Source organism: Oryctolagus cuniculus, chromosome 13, assembly GCF_964237555.1.
Source record: "Oryctolagus cuniculus chromosome 13, mOryCun1.1, whole genome shotgun sequence".
NCBI lineage: Eukaryota > Metazoa > Chordata > Mammalia > Lagomorpha > Leporidae > Oryctolagus > Oryctolagus cuniculus.
In genome coordinates, this window is record NC_091444.1 from 87956326 (window position 1) to 87980809 (window position 24484).

General features: G+C 38.2%; 1 protein-coding gene across 1 annotated transcript in view; it reads left to right on the forward strand.

Annotated features, from left to right (window-relative positions):
• The first annotated feature begins 2164 nt into the window (after window positions 1-2164).
• Window positions 2165-24484, forward strand: part of LOC127486149 (zinc finger protein 33B-like) — a 186211-nt gene continuing 163891 nt past the window's right edge. The window contains exon 1 of the mRNA XM_070055846.1: window positions 2165-4914. The gene's annotated coding sequence lies outside the window, so the exon portion shown is untranslated. The remainder of the gene's footprint in view (window positions 4915-24484) is intronic.

Here is a 24484-nt window from a genome sequence, read left to right on the forward strand (position 1 = left end):
TTGCGGGTGGGAGGGAAATTATGGGGGGGGAGCCATTGTAATCCATATTCTGTACTTTGGAAACTTATATTCATTAAATAAAAGTTAAAAAAATATTTTATTTGAGAAACAAATAAAAAAGGCAAAATAAAAATTCTGAATGGTACAATAAAACCTAAAAGAATAGAAAACAGAAAATAGCAAAACCCTTGAGACCAGAAACCATAAATGATGGAAAAGTTAAGTGCGGAGCTTAGAGTGATGTTTCCAGCTAACTTTATTTTTTTTTTATTTTAAAACTTTTTTTTAATGAATATAAATTTCCAAAGTACGATTTATGGATTACAATGGCTTCCCCCACATACCGTCCCTCCCACCCACTACCCTCCCCTTTCCCACTCCCTCTCTCCTTCCAGCTAACTTTAATGAGAAGGCAATAACAGCTGCTCACAAAGGGATCTAAAAATGCTGAATGTGCTGAGAACCATAAGTATTAAATTAAGAATGCAGCATCACACAAGTAATAGAATGAATATAGGCCTGCAAAGGATATTTTCTTAAAATAAGATTAAAAGCATAGCAAACTTACATGTATAAAAATAAATACATGTAGATTTAAGGTTTATTTTAGAGCTTTGTCCACATGTATGCCTATTTGTGAATGTGAATCATATACAGGACTAATCTAAGGCTACCATAACCATATCATCTGCTGCCCCTTCAGTATTTTCCTTATTCTGAATTCTTTAAAAAAATGTAATATAGCTAATCAAATTCCTGTGCATCATTGGTTTATGTTCTTAGTATTATTGTGTTGACAATAAATTTTTGAGGCACTTTTGTTTTAAAACCCGAGTGGAGAATTTAGAATAGTGTGAGAGTGGAGAGAAGCTTAAAGTAGCCTTTTTGTTTTGAGTTTTATCTAATTTGACTTTCAAAAATAAAGTTTAGGCAAATAATTCAACTTAAGTGCTTTTAATGGGTATTAGAAGTCCTGATTCAGATCATTTGCTAGTTAAGTATCTTCATTGTCCCAACTTGGAGAATTGAATGTGTAGACTATATTCACATAAAAGATTGGCTAGCAGATTTTGCAATGCCCTTCAAAAAGCTTACTGATACTATTTTGTCCTCATTTAGAAATGAAATCTATGAAAGTGAAAGATAATTATGTATGTGTAAATTATCTATGAAAATAATTGTTAAGTTTATTATCAGAAATCACAATAAGCAGAATTTTTCTCATTTGGACTGTTTTGCCTTGGCTTTCTTTCACTGTTTCTGTGTTATATCCATGTATACCTTGTAGACTCTCATGCCTTCTCTTGTCAAATGTGGGCTGGGTTATATTAATACTTTTCTACATGATTCCAGATTTCTAAGTATACTTTAAGGTAGTTCTAGGGGTCTGTATGCTTGGGTCAGAATTTGAAAGAACTTAATTGGTACAGGGCATGTAACTAAAATGTTAACATCATTGAAATTAGTAGTATTGCTAATTATTGTCTTTGAGTCTTATTGTTCCTCATTTTATTCTTGTTGGCTTTGCTGCTTTGAAAATTTACAGGATGAAACAGAAACTACAGACTGTTGCAACTGAAGGTTTAGCTATTTATTTAACAATAAATTACATGTGTGTCAGCAGTGCTGGTATTTGTGTTATTTTGTGTTTACAATCAAATTTCACATGAAAGAGGTGGAAATGGATGCATATCAGAATAGACAGAGCCTAGGGTGATTACTGATGCCATAAACAAGAGTGTCAATTTGTTAAGTCAACAACAGGAGTCACTGTGCACTTACTCCTCATGTAGGATCTTTGTCTTTAGTGTGCTGTACATTGAGATTTAATGCTATAACTAGTACTCAAACAGTACTTTTCACTTTATGTTTCTGTGTGGGAGCAAACTGTTGAAATCTTTACTTAATGTATGCTAAACTGATCTTCTGTATATAAAGAGAAACGAAAATGAATCTTGATGTGAATGGAAGGGGAGAGGGAGTGGGAAAAGGGAGGGTTGCGGTGGGAGGGACGTTATGGGGGGAAGCCATTGTAATCCATATTCTGTACTTTGGAAATTTATATTCATTAAATAAAAGTTTAAAAAAATAGACAGTAATCCAAATAGTGAGGTTTGACACTCTGAGTTTATCAGTAATCAGTGCCAAAAATCTGTGAGAGAACAGATGACCATCTTTAATTTAACAGATGAACATCTTTAATTTCCAATCAATGAAATTTCTGATTTAAAAGTCCAACATTTTGAGCTGGTGCTGAGTCATAGCAGGTAAAGCTATCGCCTATAGTGCTGGAATCTTATATGGGTGCCAATTTGAGTCCCAGCTACTCCACTTTTCATCCAGCTCCCTGCTAAAATGCCTGAGTAAGCAGTGGAGGATGGCCCAGCTACTTGGGCCTCTGCACCTAAGTGAAAGATCTGGAAGAAACTTTTGGTTTCTAGCTTCAGATCAGCCCAGCTCTGGCCACTGTGTCCATCTGGGGAAGTGAACCAGTAGATGGAAGGTCTCTGTCTCTCCCTCTCTGTTTGTAACTCTGCCTTTCAAATAAATAAACCTTTGAAAACAAAAAAGTCCAAAATTTAACAACTGCAGATATAATGTTTTATTTCTTTTTATTCATAAGGTACAACCTTAGAACAAGTAGGGTAAGACTCACTTTGAATACTGGCTAGTACAAAAACAACATGGGATTCATCAGTGATTGCTTAGCATACCTATACAAGGATATATTGAGATTTGAGGAAAATAGAATTAAAAGATAAGTATTTTGTGCAAAAATATGTAAATCTATGCATAGTTTTTTTATGGTGGATATTTTCTATCAATTTTTAAGACTCATTTCATTCCAGGTCTTATCATGAAATACAGTATTACTTTTTTTCCAATATGAGAATATTCTACATGTATCACAGTTATCTCATTTCACAAATATTTATTTTTGTTCAACATTGCATTTCTGTATAATTTACTTAATAACAATTACTTTCAACCTTTTTTCTCCACATATCAGACATGCCAAGGGAACAAAGCAGGGCAAATGACTGCATCTATTTTTAGTAAATTTCTGTCATTTAGTCTTTAAAATTTCATTGACCTACTAGAAACAAAGGCCGATTGTCCCAAATCCCACCTTATTGTCATCTTTTTGTCTGCATTCTCTGTACTCTGAAAGCCCCTCAGGAGCACAGTATTAAAGCAACATCCTTATAGGTTCAAGTTAAACATGTTTGGGAGATAATGTGTATATGTAATATGTGTACTTCACATTGCATAACTACAAGAGAGGGTCTTCCAGATAAAATGTAGGGCACCCTAATACCGTGTGGAAGATCATCAAACTAAAATTTATGCTGTTTAACTTAAATTCTAATTTAACGGTGACATTTTTCTTACTAAATCTGATCACATTATTCAAATGACACATAAAAACTTCTCAAATTAATCAATGGAATGATGACAAACTGCTGCTTATATTGTATCATTATAATTATTCTCTCTGTGTAACATAAAATAGGAAAACTCTTTTATAATCAAGTATGTTGAATCAGGTTTGGAAACTCTAAACAATCAACTGAGAAAAAAAGTTACACACAATCAAAATTCCTGATCTAACCTACCAAAAAACAAACAAAAAATGCTGTTTCCCAGACCTATGCAAAGTAGAAATAAGCAGAGACTATTTTTAAATTTCTTTTGTGAAGCTAACATTACATCAATGATTAGGCAAGTGGACCAAGACTTCAAATAATTTTGAAAAACATCCCTTTTATAAACAGAGATACAAATATTCTAAGCAATTTATTATTGTAATAAATTAAATCATGTATGAAAATATAATAGATCAATTGCAAGCAAGTGATACTAAAAAATACAAGATTTGTTAAGATTACCAAATAGATCATCCAAGCAGGTGAAAAATGCGAAATGGAAATCACATGATCATTTAGATCACATGTTGAAAAGTCTTAAATAAAATTCAGCATCTAGTAAAAAAAAAAAAAAAGCTTCCTATCAGTAAAAACAAATAATGACTTCCTCAATCTGATCAAGACCAAAAGGAACCTACAACAAGCAATAAAACTAATACAGGATCACTGAAAGCTTTTTTCCCTGCAAGTAAGTCTAGATCAGGATGTCAGCACTGTTTCTCTTCAACTTCTTCTGAAGAGGTTGTCAGGGAAATAAAATAGCAAAAAGTAAATCAAAGGTGTCAAAATAATTTCCAAGAAATAAAATTGCTATATAGGATGGCACTTATATAGAGATAAGTCATAAAATCTAAAAAAATATAACTGATAAACAAATTTGATGAGATTACTGGAAAGATTTTCACTAATTACTAAGTGTCAGCGAGAAATAAATAGAAAATAATATTAAAGGACAAGAAGCAGACTAGAAAACAAATATCTACAAGAGAGGTGAAAAAATGATTAAATTATGAGTATTTTAAGCATTCTTAAAATATTAAAAGCACCACAATCGACCCCACAGAGGAGTCGTAAATATGAAAAAGAAGGAAAAGGTCTAGAAGTCAGATAACCAAGTATTAAACTCTGACTCGCTTTAAGTAGGTTACCACAACCTCCAGGTAGGCTCCTGGAAGGAAGCAGGGGGCAGGATCCAGGACCTAGAAGGCCCTCCCACTGCAGGGAAGTTGCAGCCACAGAGGAGGCAGTTTGCGATCTGAACCCAGGCCTCGCCTCTCCATCCATCTGGAGCGGCCTGAAATTACACATCCCTGCTATTGAGAACGTTGATAGTCGCAGCATGCTGACTGCCTTACAAGCTGTCCAATCAGACCCAGTGGTGAAAACACTCGATAATCTCGTGGGATCCTGATGCCATAGTGGTCCAGTTCCGCCATGGAGAAAGATCCAAGGAGCCGTTCTGCTGCTGGGAGACTCTGAAGTTAAGGTAACGTGAGCCGTTCTTTGACCTTTTTCACCACAGGACACCACCCACATCGGAAGCCAGGAAATGTTCAGTGTATGGGTCCAGTAGGCCAGAGTAGGGAAGATGGACCTGGTGAACATGCCGGCAGGATGCGGGGCTCCCAGAAGCATCTCTGTAATCGGGGGGGGGGGCTCATCCCGTGGCTGGCACAGCACTTCCCTGGGTCCCCTCTGGACCTCAAAGGTGGGGACTGGACTGGCAACTGAACCCCACGAGCCCTGTCCTTTACCTGGTCTCAGAGACTAATGGGCCCCAGAGCCACCTGTGTGGTGGTGGTCCTGCGTTTCCCTGACCGTGAATTGGGGATGGGGTAGTCACCAGGGAGACATCGAGCTATGTGTATGGGGTTCATGTGGGACAGGAGCTGTCATTTATGGGGTCTTCGGTTCCTCCTTTCTTCCTAGAGTTTCTTGAGTTCTTTATAGATTCTTTTATCAAGTTTCATAATTTGCAAATATTTCCCCATTCTTTCAGTTGCTTCTTCAGTTCGCTGAGTGTTTTGTTTGAAGTGCAGAAGCTTCTGAGCTGAATGTATTCTCATTTGTCAATTTTGGCTTTAGTGGCATTTGCTTCTAGAGTTTTTTTCCAAGAAGTCTTTCCCTATGCCAATGCCTTGCAGAATTTCCCCCAATGTCCTCTACTAATTTGAAGATATCAGGTTGTAGATTTGTGTCCTTGACCAATTTTAAGTGTATTTTTCTGTAAAGTGTAAGGCAGGGTTTGTGTTTCATACTTTTGCAGGTGGAGATCCATTTTTCCCAGCATCTTTGGTCAAAGAGACTGACCTTGCTCCAGGGATTGAGTTTATCTCCTTTGCCAAACATTAGTTGGTTGTAGATGTGTGGATTGTTTTCTGGAGTTTCTATTCTGTTCTATTGGCTACACATCTATTTTTAAGCTAATACCAGGCTGTTTTGACTATAACTGACCTGTAGTATGTCCCAAAATCAGGTATTGTGATGCCTCCAACTTTGTTTTTTTTTTTTTTTTTGTATAAGATTGTCTTAGGATATTCTGGATATCTTGTGTTTCCATATGAATTTTAGCATCTTTTTTCCTACATCTAAGAAGAATGTCATCAGTATTTTGATTGTGATAGTATTGAATCTGTAAATTGCTTTGGGTAGTATGGACATTTTGATGATATTAATTCTTCCAAACCATGAATATAGGCATTTCTGTGAGACTAAGAAAACTTGAGAAAAGTTCCTCTTTACTACACACAAATTAATTGATTTTTTTTTTTAGGAATCATATAAATCCATGTTTTTGCACTGCCATCTGGTAAATAATAAAACACTTGCTCTGAGACTTTTAGAAAAGGAATTTGAAAAGATATTGATTTATCATTTAATGTCTTCACATTTTCTGTTCAAATATTGTTTATAGTCACTGTCTATTTCCACTAAACTCAGATATTTTTGCTGTTTTCCTTGTTAAAATTGTTCCTTGGATCATTAAGCCTTTTTAGTGTAATGTAAATTAAAATATTGTCTCAATCTGAAAAAAAAGTCAAAGAAATCAAGAAGGAAAGAGTGGAAAGGAAGGAGAATGGGTATAAATTACATTCTTAGAATTGCATCTACAAACCATATTGAATCTGGTACCAGAGGTACTCACAAAAAGTTAAGAACAGAGATAGCATCGTGATAAGGTAAATAATATTTACTCAACTTCATAAAGAAGTCTACTTCAGCTTAGAAATCAAATAATATTAAAAAGGAAAAACTTAACATCATGGAGATAATACTTTTGAGGAAGCAGATAGTAAACAATAAACTTAAAGACAAGACTCAACTTCTCAGGGAGTGATAAGAATGACAGAGAACAAAAACATTCAGGTAGAGTTTGATGTTTGATGTAGTGGAAAATTTTTTCTTCAAATATGGTCAGCAATGGAGCCACTGAGGAAGGGACATTTAAACAGTGGAGACACCTGGAGTAAGCTCTTCAGGATAAGGAGAGAATTTGCATAGCCTGGATTTACCCCTGGAGACATGAGTGTGGAGGGTGTGAGTAACAACCAAAGCCATGACTAGAATGCAGTGAGTGATGACAAGAGAGGGGGAGGAAAATATCCCCAGGGTCAAATGCTGAATAGCATTCACAGCTAATTTCTTAGTTATGTATTTGTTTTGAATTGACAAAATAATTCTGTATTTTTCTGGAGGTGAATATTACCTTTTTTTTTTTTTAAAAAAAAGATGCTATTTATTTATTTGAGATGTAGAGTTACAGACAGAAAGAGGTAGAGATACACAGAAGGTATTCTAATGGCTGGTTCACTCCTCAAATGGCAGCAATTGCCAGAGCTGGGCCAATCAGAAGCCAGGGGCCAGGAGCTTCTTCCATTTCTCCCACATAGGCTCGGGGGCCCAAGAATTGGGCCACCTTCTGCTGCCATCGCAGGCCATAACAGAGAGCTGGATTAGAGGAGGAGCAGCCAGACACAAACTGGTGCCCATAAGGAATCCTGGCACCATGGGGGGGATGCTTAGCTTACTATGCCACAGTACTGGCCCCTAATACTACCTTTGAAAGTTATGCATGTATTGTACAAAGATTAATTATGCTAATTATCAAATTATCTTTTGATATGGTAAAAATCTATTCTTTTAGCAATGTTATATATACAATGCATTATCAATTATGGCAACCAGGGGCCAGAGCTGTGGTGCAGCGGGTTAATGCCCTGGCCTGAAGCCCCGACATCCCATATGGGTGCCATTTTCAGTCCCGGCTGCTCTGCTTCCGATCCAGCTCTCTGCTATGGCCTGGGAAAGCAGTAGAAGATGGCCCAAGTCCTTGGGCCTCTGCACCCACATGGGAGACCTGGAAGAAGCTCCTGGCTCCTGGCTTCAGATCGGCGCAGCTCTGGCAGTTGCAGCCATCTGGCAGTGAACCAGCAGATGCAAGCTCGCTCTCTCTCTCTCCCTCTGCCCCTTCTTTCTCTGTGTAAATCTTTAAAAAAATTATGCCAACCAAATGGTTGCATAGATTACTAAAACATATCCCTCCTAACTGAAAATTTGTACTATTTGATCAATCAACACTTTTCCTTTTCCCATCCTGACCCATTCCCTAAGCCTCCGGTAACCACTTTTCTACTCTGTTTCTATGAGATTTTTTTTTTTCAAATTTCACATATACATGAGATAATACAGTATTTGTCTTTGTCTATCCAGCTTATTTCACGATATAATGTACTGTAATTTCACCCATGTTTCCGCAAACGAGAGAATCATTCTCTTTATTAAAGCTGAATACTATTTCATTATCTGTATGCTCAGATACTATTTTATTTATTTGTCTTTTGATGGATACTTAGGTGACTTCCCTATGTTAGTTATTGTTAACTGCTGAAATGAGCAGGGGAGTGAGGATATCACTTCAACGTGATGATTTTAGTTCCTTTGCATATATACCGAGGAACACATTAGTGGATTATATGGCAGTTCTTTTTTTTTTTGGTCATGGCTTTGTTTTCTACAATGAGTGTCCTAGTTACATTCCCACCAACTGCACAATCTCATTTGACGATCTCTGCTATCCAAGAAATTAATGCTCAGAACAGTAAGGTTTCCACCATGTGTTTTCTTCTAGTAGCTTTATACTTTTGGGTGTTTTATTTAAATATTTCATCCAGTTTTAGTTGATTTTGGTATATGACAGTGGAAAGGGGACTAATTTCATTCTTCTACATTTGAATTTCTAGTTTCTCTGAAACTATTTATTGGGAGATTATCTTATTCACATTGTCTGTTCTTGGTACCTCTGCCAAAAATCAGTTGACTATCGATTCTTGAACTTTTTCTGGGCTTTCTATTCTATTCTCTTGATCTGTGTATCTGTTTTATGTTGATATCATACTGTTTTAATTGCAATAACTTGATAATATATTTTCAAAGTGAGAAGTGCAATAGCTTCAGTTTTGTTCTTTTGGATAGAAATTACTTTAATTATGAATGATATTTTCTGGTTCCAAAGAAATTTTAGAAATTTCTTTTATTTCTGAGTAAAAGACTGCTGGTATTTTTATAGGAATTGCACTGAGAATATAGATTGCTTTGATCAGATGCCTGTTTTAATCATATTACCCCAACTTATGATGAGGTTATTTTTTATTTTATTTTCATCTTCTTCAATTTCTTTCATCAATGTTATATAATTTTAGTGTATAAAACATTCACTTATTTGGATAAATTATTTCTTAAAATATTTTTCTTCATTGTGCTGTATTTAGAATGATTGTATATTTCCCAGATAATATATTATTAGTCTGTAGAAACATTAATAATTTTGTATACTGACCATAGAACTTGCAAATTTCTTTTTTTAAGATTTGTTTCTTTATTTGAAAGTTAGAGAGAAAGTTACACAGAGAGAGGAGGGGTAGAGAGAGAGAGAGAGAGAGAGAGAGCTTCCATCCACTGGTTCGCTCCCCAATTGGCCTCAATGGCCAGAGCTGCGCTGATCCAAAACCAGGAGTCAGGAGCTTCTTCTGGATCTCCCATATGGGTCAAGGGGCCCAAAGACTTGGATCAGAAGTGGAGCAGCCAGGTCTTGAACTGGTGCCCATATAGGATGCTGGTACTGCAGGTAGTGGCTTTATCCACTAGGCCACAATGCCGGCACTGCAAATTTCTTGAGTTTATTTATTTTCTGACATTTTTATTGGATTTCTTATTATCATTGGCAAATAGAAAAAATTATATTTCTTCTTTTCTCATAATGATGATTTCCTGGTGTTTGGCGAATAATTCTCTCTAGGACTTCCAGCAGGATGTGGAATAGAAATGATAAATATGGACATACTTGTTTTCTTTCTGGTCTTAGAGAAAAAGCTTTAAACTTTTCACCATTGACTTTAATGTTAGCTATGGTTTTGCTGTTTATGGCTTTTGTTATGTTGAGATATGTCCTTTCTGTGCCAATTTTTTGAGAATTCACCTGAATTTTCATGAGTTATTTTTCTACTTATCTGTTGATATTGTGATAAATTTGTGATTTTTATTCTTTATTTTAATACTTTATATCACATTTAAAATTGTTTAACCTAGGGTATACAAATTAAGTGTATTTCCTAAGAGATTTAGGAACATAGTGATACTTTCCTCTTTCCTGCCCATGCTTCCACCCTTCTTCCTCATTATGCTCCTATTCCAATTACTATTATTTTTAATTTTATTTAAGTTTTATAAGTTTCATATATATATGTCTATCTATCTATCTATCTATATAGAGAGAGATATTTAGGAATGTAGTGGAATTCATCTTTGCCCTCCATACCCCTCACACTCCAACCCCTCACCTACCTCCTTCTTGGATCCCCACTCTTTTACCATGATCTATTTTCAGTGTTTAATGATCATATAATTAACCTTGCTTTAAATAACCAAGCTCATCAAACAGTAAGAAAATAAAATAAAATAAAACTGAACAAAACACTGTTCTTCAGTGGAAGAGACAAGGGCTATAAACAGTCATTGAATCTCAAGATGTCTGTTTCAGTCCAATACATTTCAAGTATTGTATTAGTTACATTGGATCAGGGGAAACATGATATCTGTTTTTTGGGGGGGATTGGCTTATTTCATTATGTATTGTGGATTCCAGCTGTGACAATCTGTTGTTAAAGACAAGATTTCATTTTTTTTTACAACTGAGTAGTATTTCATAGTATATATACTATTATTTCTTTATCCAGTCAATAGTTGATGAATATCTGGGCTGGTTTCATATCTTTGCAATTGTGAATTTTGTTGCAATGAACGTTGAGGTACAGACAACTTTTTTCATATACTGATTTCTGTTGGTTTGGATAAATTCCCAGGATTAGGATGGTTGGGTCATATGATAGGTCTATATTCAGATTTCTGAGGTATCTCCATACTGTCTTCCACAGTGGTTGCACCAGTTTACATTCCCACTAGCAGTGGATCAAGGTATCTTTTTCCCCACATACTCACCAGTATTTGTCATTTGAAAATTTCTGTATGTGAGCCATTCTAACTGGAGTGAGGTGAAACCTCACTGTGGTTTTATTTGCATTTCCCTTTTGGCTAGTGATCCTGAGCATTTTCACACGTGTCTGTAGGCCATTTGAAATTCTTCTCTTGAAAAATGCCTGTTTAAGGCATTTTGCCTATTTTTTCACTGGGTCATTTGTTTTGTTGTTTCTGAATTTCTTGAGCTCTTTATATATTCTGGAAGTTAATCCTTTATCAGCTGTGTAGTTTGCAAATATTTTCTCCCATTCTGTCAGTTGTGTCTTCATTTTGTTTACTGTTTCTGTTGCAGTGCAGAAGCTTCTCAGCTTGTTGTAATACCACTTGTCAATTTTGGCTTTGTTTGCATGCACTTTTGAGGCTCTTTCCAGGAAGTCTTTGCCTATGCCAATGTCTTATAGAGCTTCTCTCATGTTTGCTAATGATTTGGTGGTATTGGATGATAGATTTCAGTCTTTGATCCATTTTGAGTGGATTTTTGTGTAATGTGTAAGGTAGGGGTTTAATTTCATGCTTCTCATGTTTTCCTAGCACCATTTATTAGAGACTATCCTTGCACTGTAGGTTGATTTTAGCTCCTTTATCAAATATAAGTTGGCTGTAGATGCATGGAGTGATTTCTGGAGTTTCTATTCTGTTTCACTCATTTACAAATCTGTTTTATGCCAGTACTAGACTGTTTTAATTATAACTCCCCTGTAGTATTCTTGAAATCAGATATTGTGATGCCTTTGGCTTTGATTTTGTTGTATAAGATTGTTTTAGCTATTCGGGGTCTTATATTTCCATATGAATTTCAGCATACTTTTTTCTAGATCTGCAAAGAATGTTGTTGGTATTTTGACTAGGATCACATTGAATCTGTAGATTTCTTTTGGTAGTATGGACATCTTGGTGATATTGTTTTTTTCTAATCCATGAAAAAGCAGATTTTTCCATTTTTAATGTCTTCTTCTATTCCTTTCTTTAGTTTTTTGTAATTTTCATCATAGAGCTCTTTGATCTCCTTGGTTAATTTATTCTAAGGTATTTGATTATTTTGGGAGCTATTGTGAATGGGACTGATCTTAAAACCTTTCTCAGCCATGACATTGTATGTGTATACAAAGGCTATTGATCTTTCTGTGTTGATTTTGTATCCTGCCACTTTATCAAACTATTTTATGAGTTCCAAGAGTCTTTCAACGCAGGATTTTGGATCGCCTATATATAGAATAATGTCATCTGAAAATAGATACAGTTTGATTTTCTCCTTTCCTATTTGTATACTCTTGATTTAAATTTCTTTCATAATGGCTGCGGCTAAACTTCCTGGACTATCCTAAATAGCAATTTTGTGAGTGGGCATCTTTATGGTTCTGGGTCTTAAGGGTAATCCTTCCAGCTTTTCCTCATTCAGTAGGATGCTGGCCACAGGTTTGTCATATATTGCCTTAATTATATTGAGGAATATTCCTTCTATCCCCATTTTCCTTAAGACATTCATCATGGAAAGACATTGTATTTTATCACATGCTTACTCTGCATCTATTAAGATGATCATATGGTTTTTCTTCTTCAATTTGTTGATGTGATATATCACATTGATTGATGTGTGATTGATTTATCCCTGCATACCAGAGATAAATCCCACTTGCTCTGGGTGGATGATTTTTCTGATGTGTTGTTGGATTTGATCTGCTAGTATTTTGTTGAGGATTTTTGTATCTATGTTCATCAGGGATATTGGTCTTTAGCTCTCATTCTCTGCTGCATCTTTTTCAGGTTTAGGTATTAAGGTGTTGCAGGTTTCAAAAAAGGTGTTTGGGTAGGGTTCTTTCTTTTTCAGTTGTTTTGAATAGCTTGAGAAGAATTAGAATTAAATCTTCTTTAAATGTCTGGTAGAATTTAGAAGTGAAGCTGTCCAGTCCTGGGCTTATCGTTCTTGGGAGGATCTTCATTACTGATTGAATTTCTGTCTTGGTAATTGGTCTGTTTAGTTTCTCTGTATCTTCATGACTCAAAATTGGTAGGTTGTATGTTTCTAGGAATCTATCCATTTCTTCTAGCTTTTCTAATTTGTTGGCATATCATTCTTTGTAGTAATTTGTGATGATTCTTTTTATTTCTGTGGTGTCTGTTCTTACCTTTTTTTCATCTCTGATTTTATTGATGTGGGTCTTTTCTTCTTTTTTTTTTTTGGTTAGTTTCACTGATAGTGTATCAAATTTGATTATTTTTTCAAAAACCCAGCTCTTCATTTCACTGATTTTTGATTCCAATTTTGTTTATTTCTTCTCTAATTTTAATTATTTGTTTCCTCCTACTAATTATGGATTTGGTTAGTTATTATTTTTCTAGTTCCTTGAAATGCACTGCTAGCTCATTTAATTGGTACATTTCCAGTTTCTTCATCTAGGCACCGATTGCTATAAACTTCCCTCTTAACACTGCTGTTGCTGTTTCCTCAAAGATTTGGTATGATGTGTTATCTTCTTCATTTGTTTATACAAATATTTTTATTTCTTTTTTGATTTCTTCTATGACCCACTGTTCATTCAAGAACATATTGTTCAGTTTCTGTATGCTTGTATATGATCTAGAGATCCTTGAGTTGTTGGTTTCCAGCTTCTTGCCATTGTGATCAGAGAAAATGCATAGAATGATTTCTATTTTTTTTTTTAATTTATTGACTTGTTTTGTGCCCTAGCATAGGGTCTATCCTGGAGAAAGTTCCATGCACTGAGAAAAAAACAATGTGTATTCTGCCACTGTGGAGTGAAGAGTTCCCTAGACCTGGGTCCATTTGGTCTATAGTGTCAACTAACTTTTGCTTATAGGTGATTTTCTGTCTCTTCTATCTTCCGATTGCTGAGATGAGTTATTGATGTTGACCATTACTATCATATTGGAGTCAATGCCTCCCTTTAGGTCTGTTTACATTTCTTTTAAATAACCCGGTGCCCTGTAATTAGGTGCATATACATTTATGATAGTCACATCTTCCATTTGAATTGATCCCTTAATCATTACATAGTGCCTATCTTTGTCTCTTTCAACAGATTTTATGTTAAAGCCCATTTTAGCTGACATTAGTATGGCAACACTAGCTGTTTTTCAATTTCTGTTAACATCCTTTCACTTTCAGTCTGCATGTGCCTTTGTTTATGAGATGTGTTTCTTGTAAGCAGCAAATAGGTGAGTCTGTTTTTATCCATTTTCCCAGTTTTTTTACTGAAGAGTTGAGGTCATTTATATTCAAGGTGACTATTTCTAAGTAACAACTTGACCCTATCATTTTCTCTTAGTTACTCTTATTGTTTAATTTGGATTTCTTTTGTTATTCTATTGGGAGGTTTATGGTCACCTCATTTTTTCATAACGGTAGCTATCTATCTGTGCTTTTGTGTGTAGCACATCCTTAAGCATCTTTTGTAAGGATGAGTGGAAACAAATTCTTTCAATTTCTGTTTGTTGTGGAAGGTCTTTAATTTACCTTCATTCATTAATTAGAGCTTTGTGGGGTATAATATTCTGGGTTGACTTTTTTTTTCTTTTAAGACTTGGAGTATACATCACCATTTCCTTCTACCTGTAGGGTTTCTGATGAGAAGTCATCTGTGAGTTTAGACATCCTCTGACAGAAATTTGGCATTTTTCTCATGAACATTTTAGAATCTTTCATCTTCACTTAACCATCAAGTTTGACTACAATGTGATGTGGTGAAGATCTTTTCTGGTCATGTCTGCTAGGGGTTCTATGTTGCTTCCTGTACTTGGATGACCCTTTATTCTCTGTGTTGGGGAAGTTTTCTGTAATTATTTCACTAAATAGGTTTTCTAGTCCATTCTCATTTTCTTCACCTTCAGGAAGATTCATATGTTGGATTGTTTGATAGTATCCCATAGATCTCCAACACTCTTTTCAAGTTTTCTATTTTCTTCTTTTTTATTCTGATTGTACAATTTCCAAAGATTTGTCTTCTAGTTCAGATATTCTTTATTCTCCCTCACCAAGTCTGCTGTGAAGACTTTCCATGACATTTTTCATCCGGTGTATTCAATTCTTCATTTCTAATTTTTCATTTTGATTTCCCTTTCATATCTCAATTTCATGGGGAAAGATGGTGACAGAGACAGGGAGCAGCAGAAAGAGATCTTCCATTTGCTGGTTCACTCTTCAGATGCCCAAATTTGGGGCTAGGCTTGGCCAAAGTGAGAAACCCATAATTCATCTATGTCTGCTATACAGATGACCAGGGACAAGTGCTTGGATGGTTTTCCTCAGCTATCCCAGGTGCTTTGTTCAGGCACTGGATCAGAAAGGCAGCAGCCAGGACTTGAATTGGTGCTGCAGTACAGGATCCCATCAGCATAACCTGGCACACCACAATCCTGTCCCCAGTTTACTAGTATTTTGTAGTTTTCCTCTGTGTTCATTAAAATATTGGCCTGCATTTTTTTCCTTTGTGTGACTTATACCTGGCTTTGTTGTCAGTGTATTGTTGGTCTTGTAAAATGAGTTTAGTATTTCCTCCCCTTCAATTTTTGGGAAGAATTTGAAAATGATTATTATATTTTTAAAAAAAAATGTTTGGAAGCATTTGCAGTGAACTGTTCATGTCCTGGGTTTTACTCTAACTCAAGATATTTTAAATGGATACATCTATTTTTTTTTTAATTTAAAAGGGAGATAATGGATTATGTTCTAATCCACAATGCCCTTTCCAAATGCCTGCAAGAGATTAGAATAAGCCAGCAGAAGCCAGCAACCCAAAAATCAATTAATGGATTTCACATAAACATCAGAAATCTAATTACTTTGTCAGGTTCTCCTAAGTAACATATCAACAGAAACCTAGAATCAGAAGCAGAGTCAGGACTCAAACCAGGACACTCCAAATTGAGTTGTAGGCTCTGAAAAACTGGGACAAATGCCCTGACTAAGATGGAAGAATTTTTATCACTGATTCAGTTTCTTGCCTTGTTATTGGTATTACCATATATTCTACTTCTGCCTGATTCAGTGTTGGAAATTTTCAAATTTCTAGGATTTCATTTACATCTTCAAGATTATAATATTTTTGGTGTAATTTTTCATTTTCATCTCTTTTTAAAAAATTTATTTAATTAGTTGAGAGCAAAGTTACAGAGAAGAGAGGCAGAAAGAGAGAGAGAGAAAGAGAGAGAGAGAGAGTCTTCTATCCACTGGTTAACTCCCCAGGTGGCTGCAGTGTCCAGAGCTGTGCTGATCCAAATCCAGGAACCAGAAGCTTCTTCTGACTCTCCCAAGTGGTTGCAGAGGCCCAAGGATTTAGGCCATCTTCTACTGCTTCCCTAGGCCATGTCATTGAGCTGGATTAGAAGTGGAGCAGAACTGGTGTCTTTATGGGATGCCACACTTCAGATGCTGGCTTCACCCACTGCTCCACAGAGCTGCTCCCTTAATCTCTTCTTATTCCTTTTTTCTTGCTTGTCCTGTAGTAGTGTCTATTTTTCATTATAATTTTATTTGACTCTTCTCTTTCCTTTTTACTCTAAATAGAGGTTCATTGATTCTATTGGTCCCTTTAAGATAATTTTTACTTTTTAAAATCCTTTCTTGTGTTTTTCTAGGCTATTTCTTTTATTTCAGTTCTAATCTTGTCATCTTCTTTCTTCTTGCTAGGTTTTGGTAAATTTTGTCATTTATTTAATTTCCTAGAAATGTAATTTTATGCTGTTTGAGAATTTTTTGTTTTAAATGTGTTTATCCATATGAATATCCATCTCACAACTGCCTTGGTTACAATGCATAAAATTGTGTATGTTGTTTTCTATTTTTATTTTTAAATCATTTTAATAATTTCTTTTTATTAATATCAATAGTTTTCAGAACAATTTTTAAAATTTCAACATATTTATGAATTGTTCTGATTCCTTGCTTACTGATTTCTAGTTTTGTAGTATGATAGAAAAAACTCTAAATATTATTGTAAGCTTTTTGAGACACAACATACTATCATGAAAAATAGTCACCATGTATATCTGAGAATATTGCATGTTTTATTGCTCAACAGATGTCGCTCCCCCTCTTCGTGGAGGAGCAACACAGGACCCTGCGCTGTTCTTTCATCTGCTCGGCCCTCCCCGGGTTTGCTGCTGGTTCTTCCCGGGTTGGCTACTATCCCTTCCACCTCCGTGGAAGGGCAGTTCCCCCTGGCCGCATTCCCCACTTCCGCAGGGGAGCGGCACACTGCCGGCCGGCTCTCTCGGGGGCTGCACAGGTGTTCCCCTTAGATGTTCCTGGTGCATGCCGTCTCTCTCCTCCTTTATAGTCCTCCTCCGCCAATCCTAACTCGGCTGCCCACACGCCGAGTACGCTGCTCTCCAATCAGGAGCAAGTCCTACAGTTTATTGGTTGAACTGGAGGCAGCTGGGTAGAAGCTGTTTTCTCCTCTCCCAGCGCCATATTGTAGGAGAGCAGATGCATAGAATAAGTCTTAATTCCAGTAACTTAGTCTAGTCCGAGCTGCTCCCCACAGATCCCCCTTTCTTTTTATTTTTGGCGTTGATACGCACCTGTCTTCGGTGTCCCGCAGCACACACTCTGCTCTACTTGCTAGAGTTGCCACAGGCTCTTACAAGTCCTATCCATCAGGCAAACCGAATCCGGGTCCTCTCTTCGCCATGTTGTGAGGAGGTTTTTAGGCGCTGATGCGTGCCTGTGTTCGGTGCCCTGCAGCGCATACTCTGCTCTGCTAGAACTGCCTGCAGGTGTTTACAAAACCTATCAGGCAAACCGAATCCAAGCCTTCTCATTGCCTTATTGTGGGGGAGACTTATTAGTGTTGGTTCGTGCCTATCTTCGGTGACCTGCAGCTCATACTCTGGTCGAGCTTTGCTGGCGCTTACCGCCTTAAATCAGGCAGACCGAATCCAAGCCTCCTAATTGTTGCATTGTGGGGAAGCTTTACTGATGTTAATTCGTGCCTGTCTTCGGTGACCTGCGGCTAGCCGCCCAGGTGCTCATCGCCTCACTAATCGGGCAGACCGAATCCAGGCCTTCTAATTGGCATGTTGAGGGGAGGCCTTATTTTTCTCTATTTCTCTATCTCCGGGCATTCCTACCTCTCCCATTTCACTTCTATCTTCCAGCATTCCCATTTCTCTTTTACTTCACTTCCAAACTTCTGTTTCTCTTATCCCCGCAGCTTCCCGGCACCTCGCCGCTTCAGCCCGCGCGCCTCTCTCATCTGCGCAGCTTCCCGGCTTTGCGCGGCTCGGTTTCGCGCGCTCCGCGGGCTCCACGCTTAACCCTTTCGCGTCTGAACCACGGCCTACGCCAGCGTTCCCTATCTATTCACGCCCCGTGCTCTCTCTGCACGCGGCGGCTTCCGCGAGTAACACAGCGTAGCTTGCGTCTCCACCACTAGCATTCAATCCAAGTTCCCCGGGCTAGCCTGGCGAATTCAACCCAGCGTACGTCTCCGCCCCACGATTTGGCTTCCCGTCCTTTGCTCCCCGGGCTAATCAGACGGATCCCAATCTGGCTTACGTCTCAGCTTCTGGTTTCAACTTTTCGCCCCCTATTCCCGGGCTAACTTGAGAACCCCAAAGTGGCTTTCGTTTCCGCCTTGGCCTGCCCCCCGCGGCTTCAATTTCCCTAACAGTTTTCTCTACCCGGTATGTTTCCCCAAGCTTTCCTCCAACGATATTCCTCCCTCATTTCTCCTGGCCTCTCCCCACAGTCCGCGTCCGAGTCTGTTTGTTCTAGCTTTCACTTTCGCTTTTGACCTTAGAGATTTCTCCCAGCTTCCCCCCGTAGTCCGTATCCGAGTCTATGCCTAGGCTTTCAATAGCTTCTTCCGGCACCTCTTTCGTCCGGCTTTTCCCTAGGCTGTTTGCTAGTCTCTCTCTCCGATATTTTCCCAATTCTTCCCGTTTCTTCCCTCCTAAGTTTTCTATCCGTCCTAAGTTTCCTATACGAGTCACTTCTTCCCTCCTAAGTTTCCTATCCGAGCTAGGTTTCCTATCCGTCCTGGGTTTCCTATCCGAGTCACGGCACCATTATGTCACTCCCCCTCTTCGTGGAGGAACGACACTAAACGCTGCCTAGGCTTCATATCCGAGTCACGGCACCATTATGTCGCTCCCCGTCTTCATGGGGGAACGACACTAGACCCTGCCTAGGCTTCATATCCGAGTCACGGCACCATTATGTCGCTCCCCCTCTTCGTGGAGGAGCAACACAGGACCCTGCGCTGTTCTTTCATCTGCTCGGCCCTCCCCGGGTTTGCTGCTGGTTCTTCCCGGGTTGGCTACTATCCCTTCCACCTCCGTGGAAGGGCAGTTCCCCCTGGCCGCATTCCCCACTTCCGCAGGGGAGCGGCACACCGCCGGCCGGCTCTCTCGGGGGCTGCACAGGTGTTCCCCTTAGATGTTCCTGGTGCATGCCGTCTCTCTCCTCCTTTATAGTCCTCCTCCGCCAATCCTAACTCGGCTGCCCACACGCCGAGTACGCTGCTCTCCAATCAGGAGCAAGTCCTACAGTTTATTGGTTGAACTGGAGGCAGCTGGGTAGAAGCTGTTTTCTCCTCTCCCAGCGCCATATTGTAGGAGAGCAGATGCATAGAATAAGTCTTAATTCCAGTAACTTAGTCTAGTCCGAGCTGCTCCCCACAGAGGAGAGCAGATGCATAGAATAAGTCTTAATTCCAGTAACTTAGTCTAGTCCGAGCTGCTCCCCACAAACAGAGTGTTCTGAAAATGTGCAATAGGCTCATTTTGTCTAAAATATTGTTTGTCCTATATTTCCTTCTTTCTTTTCTATCTAGATGGTTGTTTATTATTTCAAGTTGGGTACTGAATCCTCCTTATCTTATTGTATTACATTCATTCTCTCCCTTCATATCTATATTAGTATCACCAAATGTTATTTTTATGTGTTTATTTTGTTTGCAGCTTTCAAGTTTCAAAAAAACAGAGTCCTTTGCTTTCTTTATTAGCTACATGTTCTGGATTCATTTGTGTCCCTGTGGGTTTAACTGTCAGTGTGACCATTGGCTCAGCCACAAGTAAAGATATCTGGGGTCTGGGGCTCCACTAGAACATTCCAGGTACATAAAGAGCTGAGACATCACAAAAGGGGCAAAGGCTTACTGTTTCTCTGACTCTAAGGTCTAGTGAACTGAATTGAAACACTATTTAAGCCTGCAGAGAAACAAAAACTAAAATATTTCAACATAAAAATAAGACAAGAAGACAGAAAAATAATCTCCTTTTGGAAAGAAAATTGACTGAAAGGATTTTAGAAGTAAAGAAACAAAATTTCTGTAACTGTTATCATAGTTGCCAGTTTTGAATCAGTCTTTGAGTCCTGCAACTTGGAAACAGAAAGAATAAATTCTAAAGCATCACTTCTTTTTTTTTAAAGATTTATTTTATTCATTTGAAAGACAGTTACAGAGAAAGGTAGAGCTGGGGTGGGGAGAGAGAGAGAGAGAGAGAAAATCTTCCATCCACTGTTTTACTCCCTAAATGACTGCAATGGCCAGAGCTGAGCTGATCTGAAGCCAGGAGCCAGGAGCTTCATCCGGGTCTCCCACATGAATGCAGGGGCCCAAGGACTTGGGCCATCTTTCACTGCTTTTCCAGGCCATAGCAGAGAGCTGGATCAGAAGTGGAGCAGCCAGGACTTGAATTTGGGATGCTGGCACTGCTGGCCATGGCTTTAACCTGCTGTGCCACAGTGCCGGCCCTAAGGAATCACTTCTAAAGTTGTTACAGACAGTTCCCCACCACAGATGGATGGACTTCTTCCTACAGTGGACCCCAAGCAAGTGGAACTCTGCATACAATGAACAAACTATACAGTTGGAATCATTTTAATGAGCTCTTCTTTTTGCCTTCTTCAAAAGTACATAATATCTACTTAACAGCACAAAAGGAGACTACTTGAGCTTCCCTTGTAGCCAATAGGAAACATTTCAATATATATGCAACTATTATAGCTTCTTAATGAAATGAACCCTTTATCATAACATAACATAATGGCTTTTGGTACATAAGGTATATTTTTTCTGAAATAAGTGTAGTTAATCTCACTCTCTTCTTGTTTCCATTCTTTGTGGAATTTTTTTTCCATTTATCTCTCAGCTCATGTGTGAAATAAATCTCACATAAGCAGCAAATAGTTGAATCTAGGATTATCCTTTAAGACATTTAATGGCTTTGGTTAAATAATTTAATCTATATTCAAAGTAATTATTTATAACTTAGGACTTATTGTTGCTATTTTGTCAATTATTTTGCACTTCATTTGTTTCTCTATTATTTCTTGGATATATTCCTTTGTGGTTTAATGCTTTTCTGTAAAGATATGCCTGGATCCTTTTTTGTTGTTTGGAATATGTAGTAGGACTTTTTCTTCATGTTTACTATGAGGCTTACGTAAAGCATTGAATACTCATTACAGTCTTTTTATAAGCTGATACTGATTTAACTGTGATGACTTTTATAAATGCTACAATTTTACATCTCTATTCCTTCCTGCTCTTTGATAATGTATGATTTATTTTTCTTGGTGGCATTCCATAGGTCCCTTTGACTGTCTTCACTCTTTAATATTAGTGTTTATTTTACCCCTCAGTTTGTGTCATTTTCAATTGGATATTTTCATTTTTTTCTGATCATTCCCTTGGCTTCCTCAAATTTCCTACTACTGTATACCTGCATTGAATTTTTATTTTTAAATGTTGTTAAGTTATACTGGTTTGGCATATTTTAATGTTTTTTTCCATTGAAATTCTCACTTTTTCATCCATTGATTTCCTTAACTAGATTAACATATTTATGGTTTTTTTGTTTGGGGATTTTTCTTACTTTGTTCTAAATTTATTTTTAAATTAAAAATAAAATATTAACATGAAAAACATATACACTTTAGAGAAAAAATCGTGGATTAGGGAGTGGCACACTCTGCAGGACTAGGGATAAACAATGAGGAGAGTAGCACAGAAGGTGCATACTTGGTAGAGAATTGGAGAGAAAACAGCCATGGGAGCCCACAGGAGGAGGGGAAATGGCTTGAGACAGCATGGTAAGTGCTGATGGGCACCCAGAGAATTCTGAGAACTGGAGCCATGGAGAGCCAAATCCTGCAGCATTTTTGAGATGGGGGAGGGTCAATCCATGGGATTGAACCGGAGAGAGAGTGGTATGGGCCCAGACCGGAGCCTGTGGGGCTGGCAGTTGCTTGTAGTCACCTGTAGTCCTAGTGGAAGTGGAACTGGAAAATCAATTCAAACCAATCTTCCCAAAGGAAAAGTGATCTGGCTGAGAGAGAGTGAGCACCATTTTAAAACAGAACTACAAATACTGAAGCCTGCAGGCATGCACATAACAGCTCACTGAAACAGAGCACCTGAATGTAACGCTGGCAGCAGTGGTGAGCAGGCAATAGGCCAGTGATTCTAGTGTACCTGTGTGATCCAGAACTATGAGTGGAGGGGATGGCCCAAGCCCCGACTGAGAGCTCGGCTGGGAGGTAGCTGAGCAACTACAAGGGACAGGAGGGTGCCTGCACCAGCAGCCCCTCTGGTCTTGGGATCTGTGGGAGCCTTGTATGTGCTGAGACCTTGGGGCTTTAGTGGCTACATGAAAAGGGGTAAGGCATAGCTGGGTATTGAGTTCTACCATGCCCAACCTTGGTGTTATGCAGGAAACTCACCCCACCCTAGAGCACTGACCAGAGTCCACTGGCCACATCCACCACACACTTCCTAGTAGTCACTGAAAGGGAAGACACTCCATGAGGCCACAGCAGCATAGCCCCAAAGATTAAAGCCAACAGAAGGAAAAAATAAAAAATCAACTTCACAAATGCTAAAAAAAATAAGAGCCAACATTCAAGAAATAAGAACAAGGAAGTCACCATACCCCTCCCCCAGAAGAACACAGCAGCATTTCAATATTAGAATGCAAAGATGAACAGATTGAGGAAATGCCAGAAATGGAATATAGAAAATTAATCTCAGGATTATTTAAAAAAAATCAGGAGCAAATCCACAAACTAAAGAAAACCACACATGATATGAATGAAAATTGTTCTTGGGAAATTGAGAATATAAAGAGAAATCAAAATGAAATTTCAGTAATGAATAATTCAGTGGATCAAATAAAAAATGCAGTGGAACATCTTAACAGCAGACTTGATGAGGCAGAAGAAAGAGTATCTGAACTGGAAGACAGATCTTTGGAAAGCTTACAGTCAGACAAAAACCAACCAAACAAGAAAGTTGAAAACTTAAAAACAGTGTTGGAGATCTATGAGATACTATCAAACTACCCAATGTATGGCCAAATGGATTGAAAAACAAGACTCATCTATTTGCTGCTTACTAGAAACTTATATCACCAACAAAGATACATGCAGATTGACAGTGAAAGGATAGAAAAAGATTCTTCCTGCTAACAGAAACTAAAAAAAGCTGATATCAGACAAAATAGCCTTTAACATAACAAGTATTAAAAGAGACAAAGAGGGGCCGGTGCCATGGCACAGAAGGTTAATCCTCCACCCGCACACCAGCACCCATAGGGGTGCCAGTTCTAATTCCAGTGGCTCCTCTTTCAATCCGACTCTGAGCTAAGGCCTGGGAAAGCAGTATAAGATGGTCCAAGTCCTTGGGCCTCTGCAGTCATGTAGGAGACCTGTAGGAACTCCTGGCTTTGGACCGGCAGCCATTTGGTGGGGTGAACCAAAGGTGAAAGGAAGACCTTTCTCTCTGTCTCTCTCTCTCTCACTGTCTATAACGCTACCCCTCAAATAAAATCTTTAAAAAAATAGGACCTTAATAGACATTTTTCAAAAGAGGAAATCCAAATGGCCAACAGGCACATGAAAAAATGTTCAAGGTCATTAGCAATCAGGGAAATGCAAATCAAAACCACAATGAGGTTTCACCTCACCCCGGTTAGAATGGCTCACATGCAGAAATCTACCAACAACAGATGCTGGCGAGGATGTGGGGAAAAAGGGACACTAAGCCACTGTTGGTGGGAATGCAAACTGGTCAAGCCACTATGGAAGTCAGTCTGGAGATTCCTCAGAAACCTGAAGATAACCCTACCGTTCGACCCAGCCATCCCACTCCTTGGAATTTACCCAAAGGAATTTAAATTGGCAAACAAAAAAGCGGTCTGCACCCTAATGTTTATTGCAGCTCAATTCACAATAGCTAAGACCTGGAACCAACCTAAATGCCAATCAATGGTAGACTGGATAAAGAAATTATGGGATATGTACTCTTTAGAATACTATACCACAGTAAGAAACAACAAAATCCAGTCATTTGCAACAAAATGGAGGAATCTGGAACACATCATGCTGAGTGAAGTAAGCCAGTCCCAAAGGGACAAATACCTTATGTTCTCCCTGATCGGTGACAACTGACTGAACACCAAAAAGGAAACCTGTTGAAGTGAAATGGACACTATGGGAAATGGTGGCTTGATCAGCATAGCCCTGACTGTTAATGAACAACTTAATACATTATCCCTCT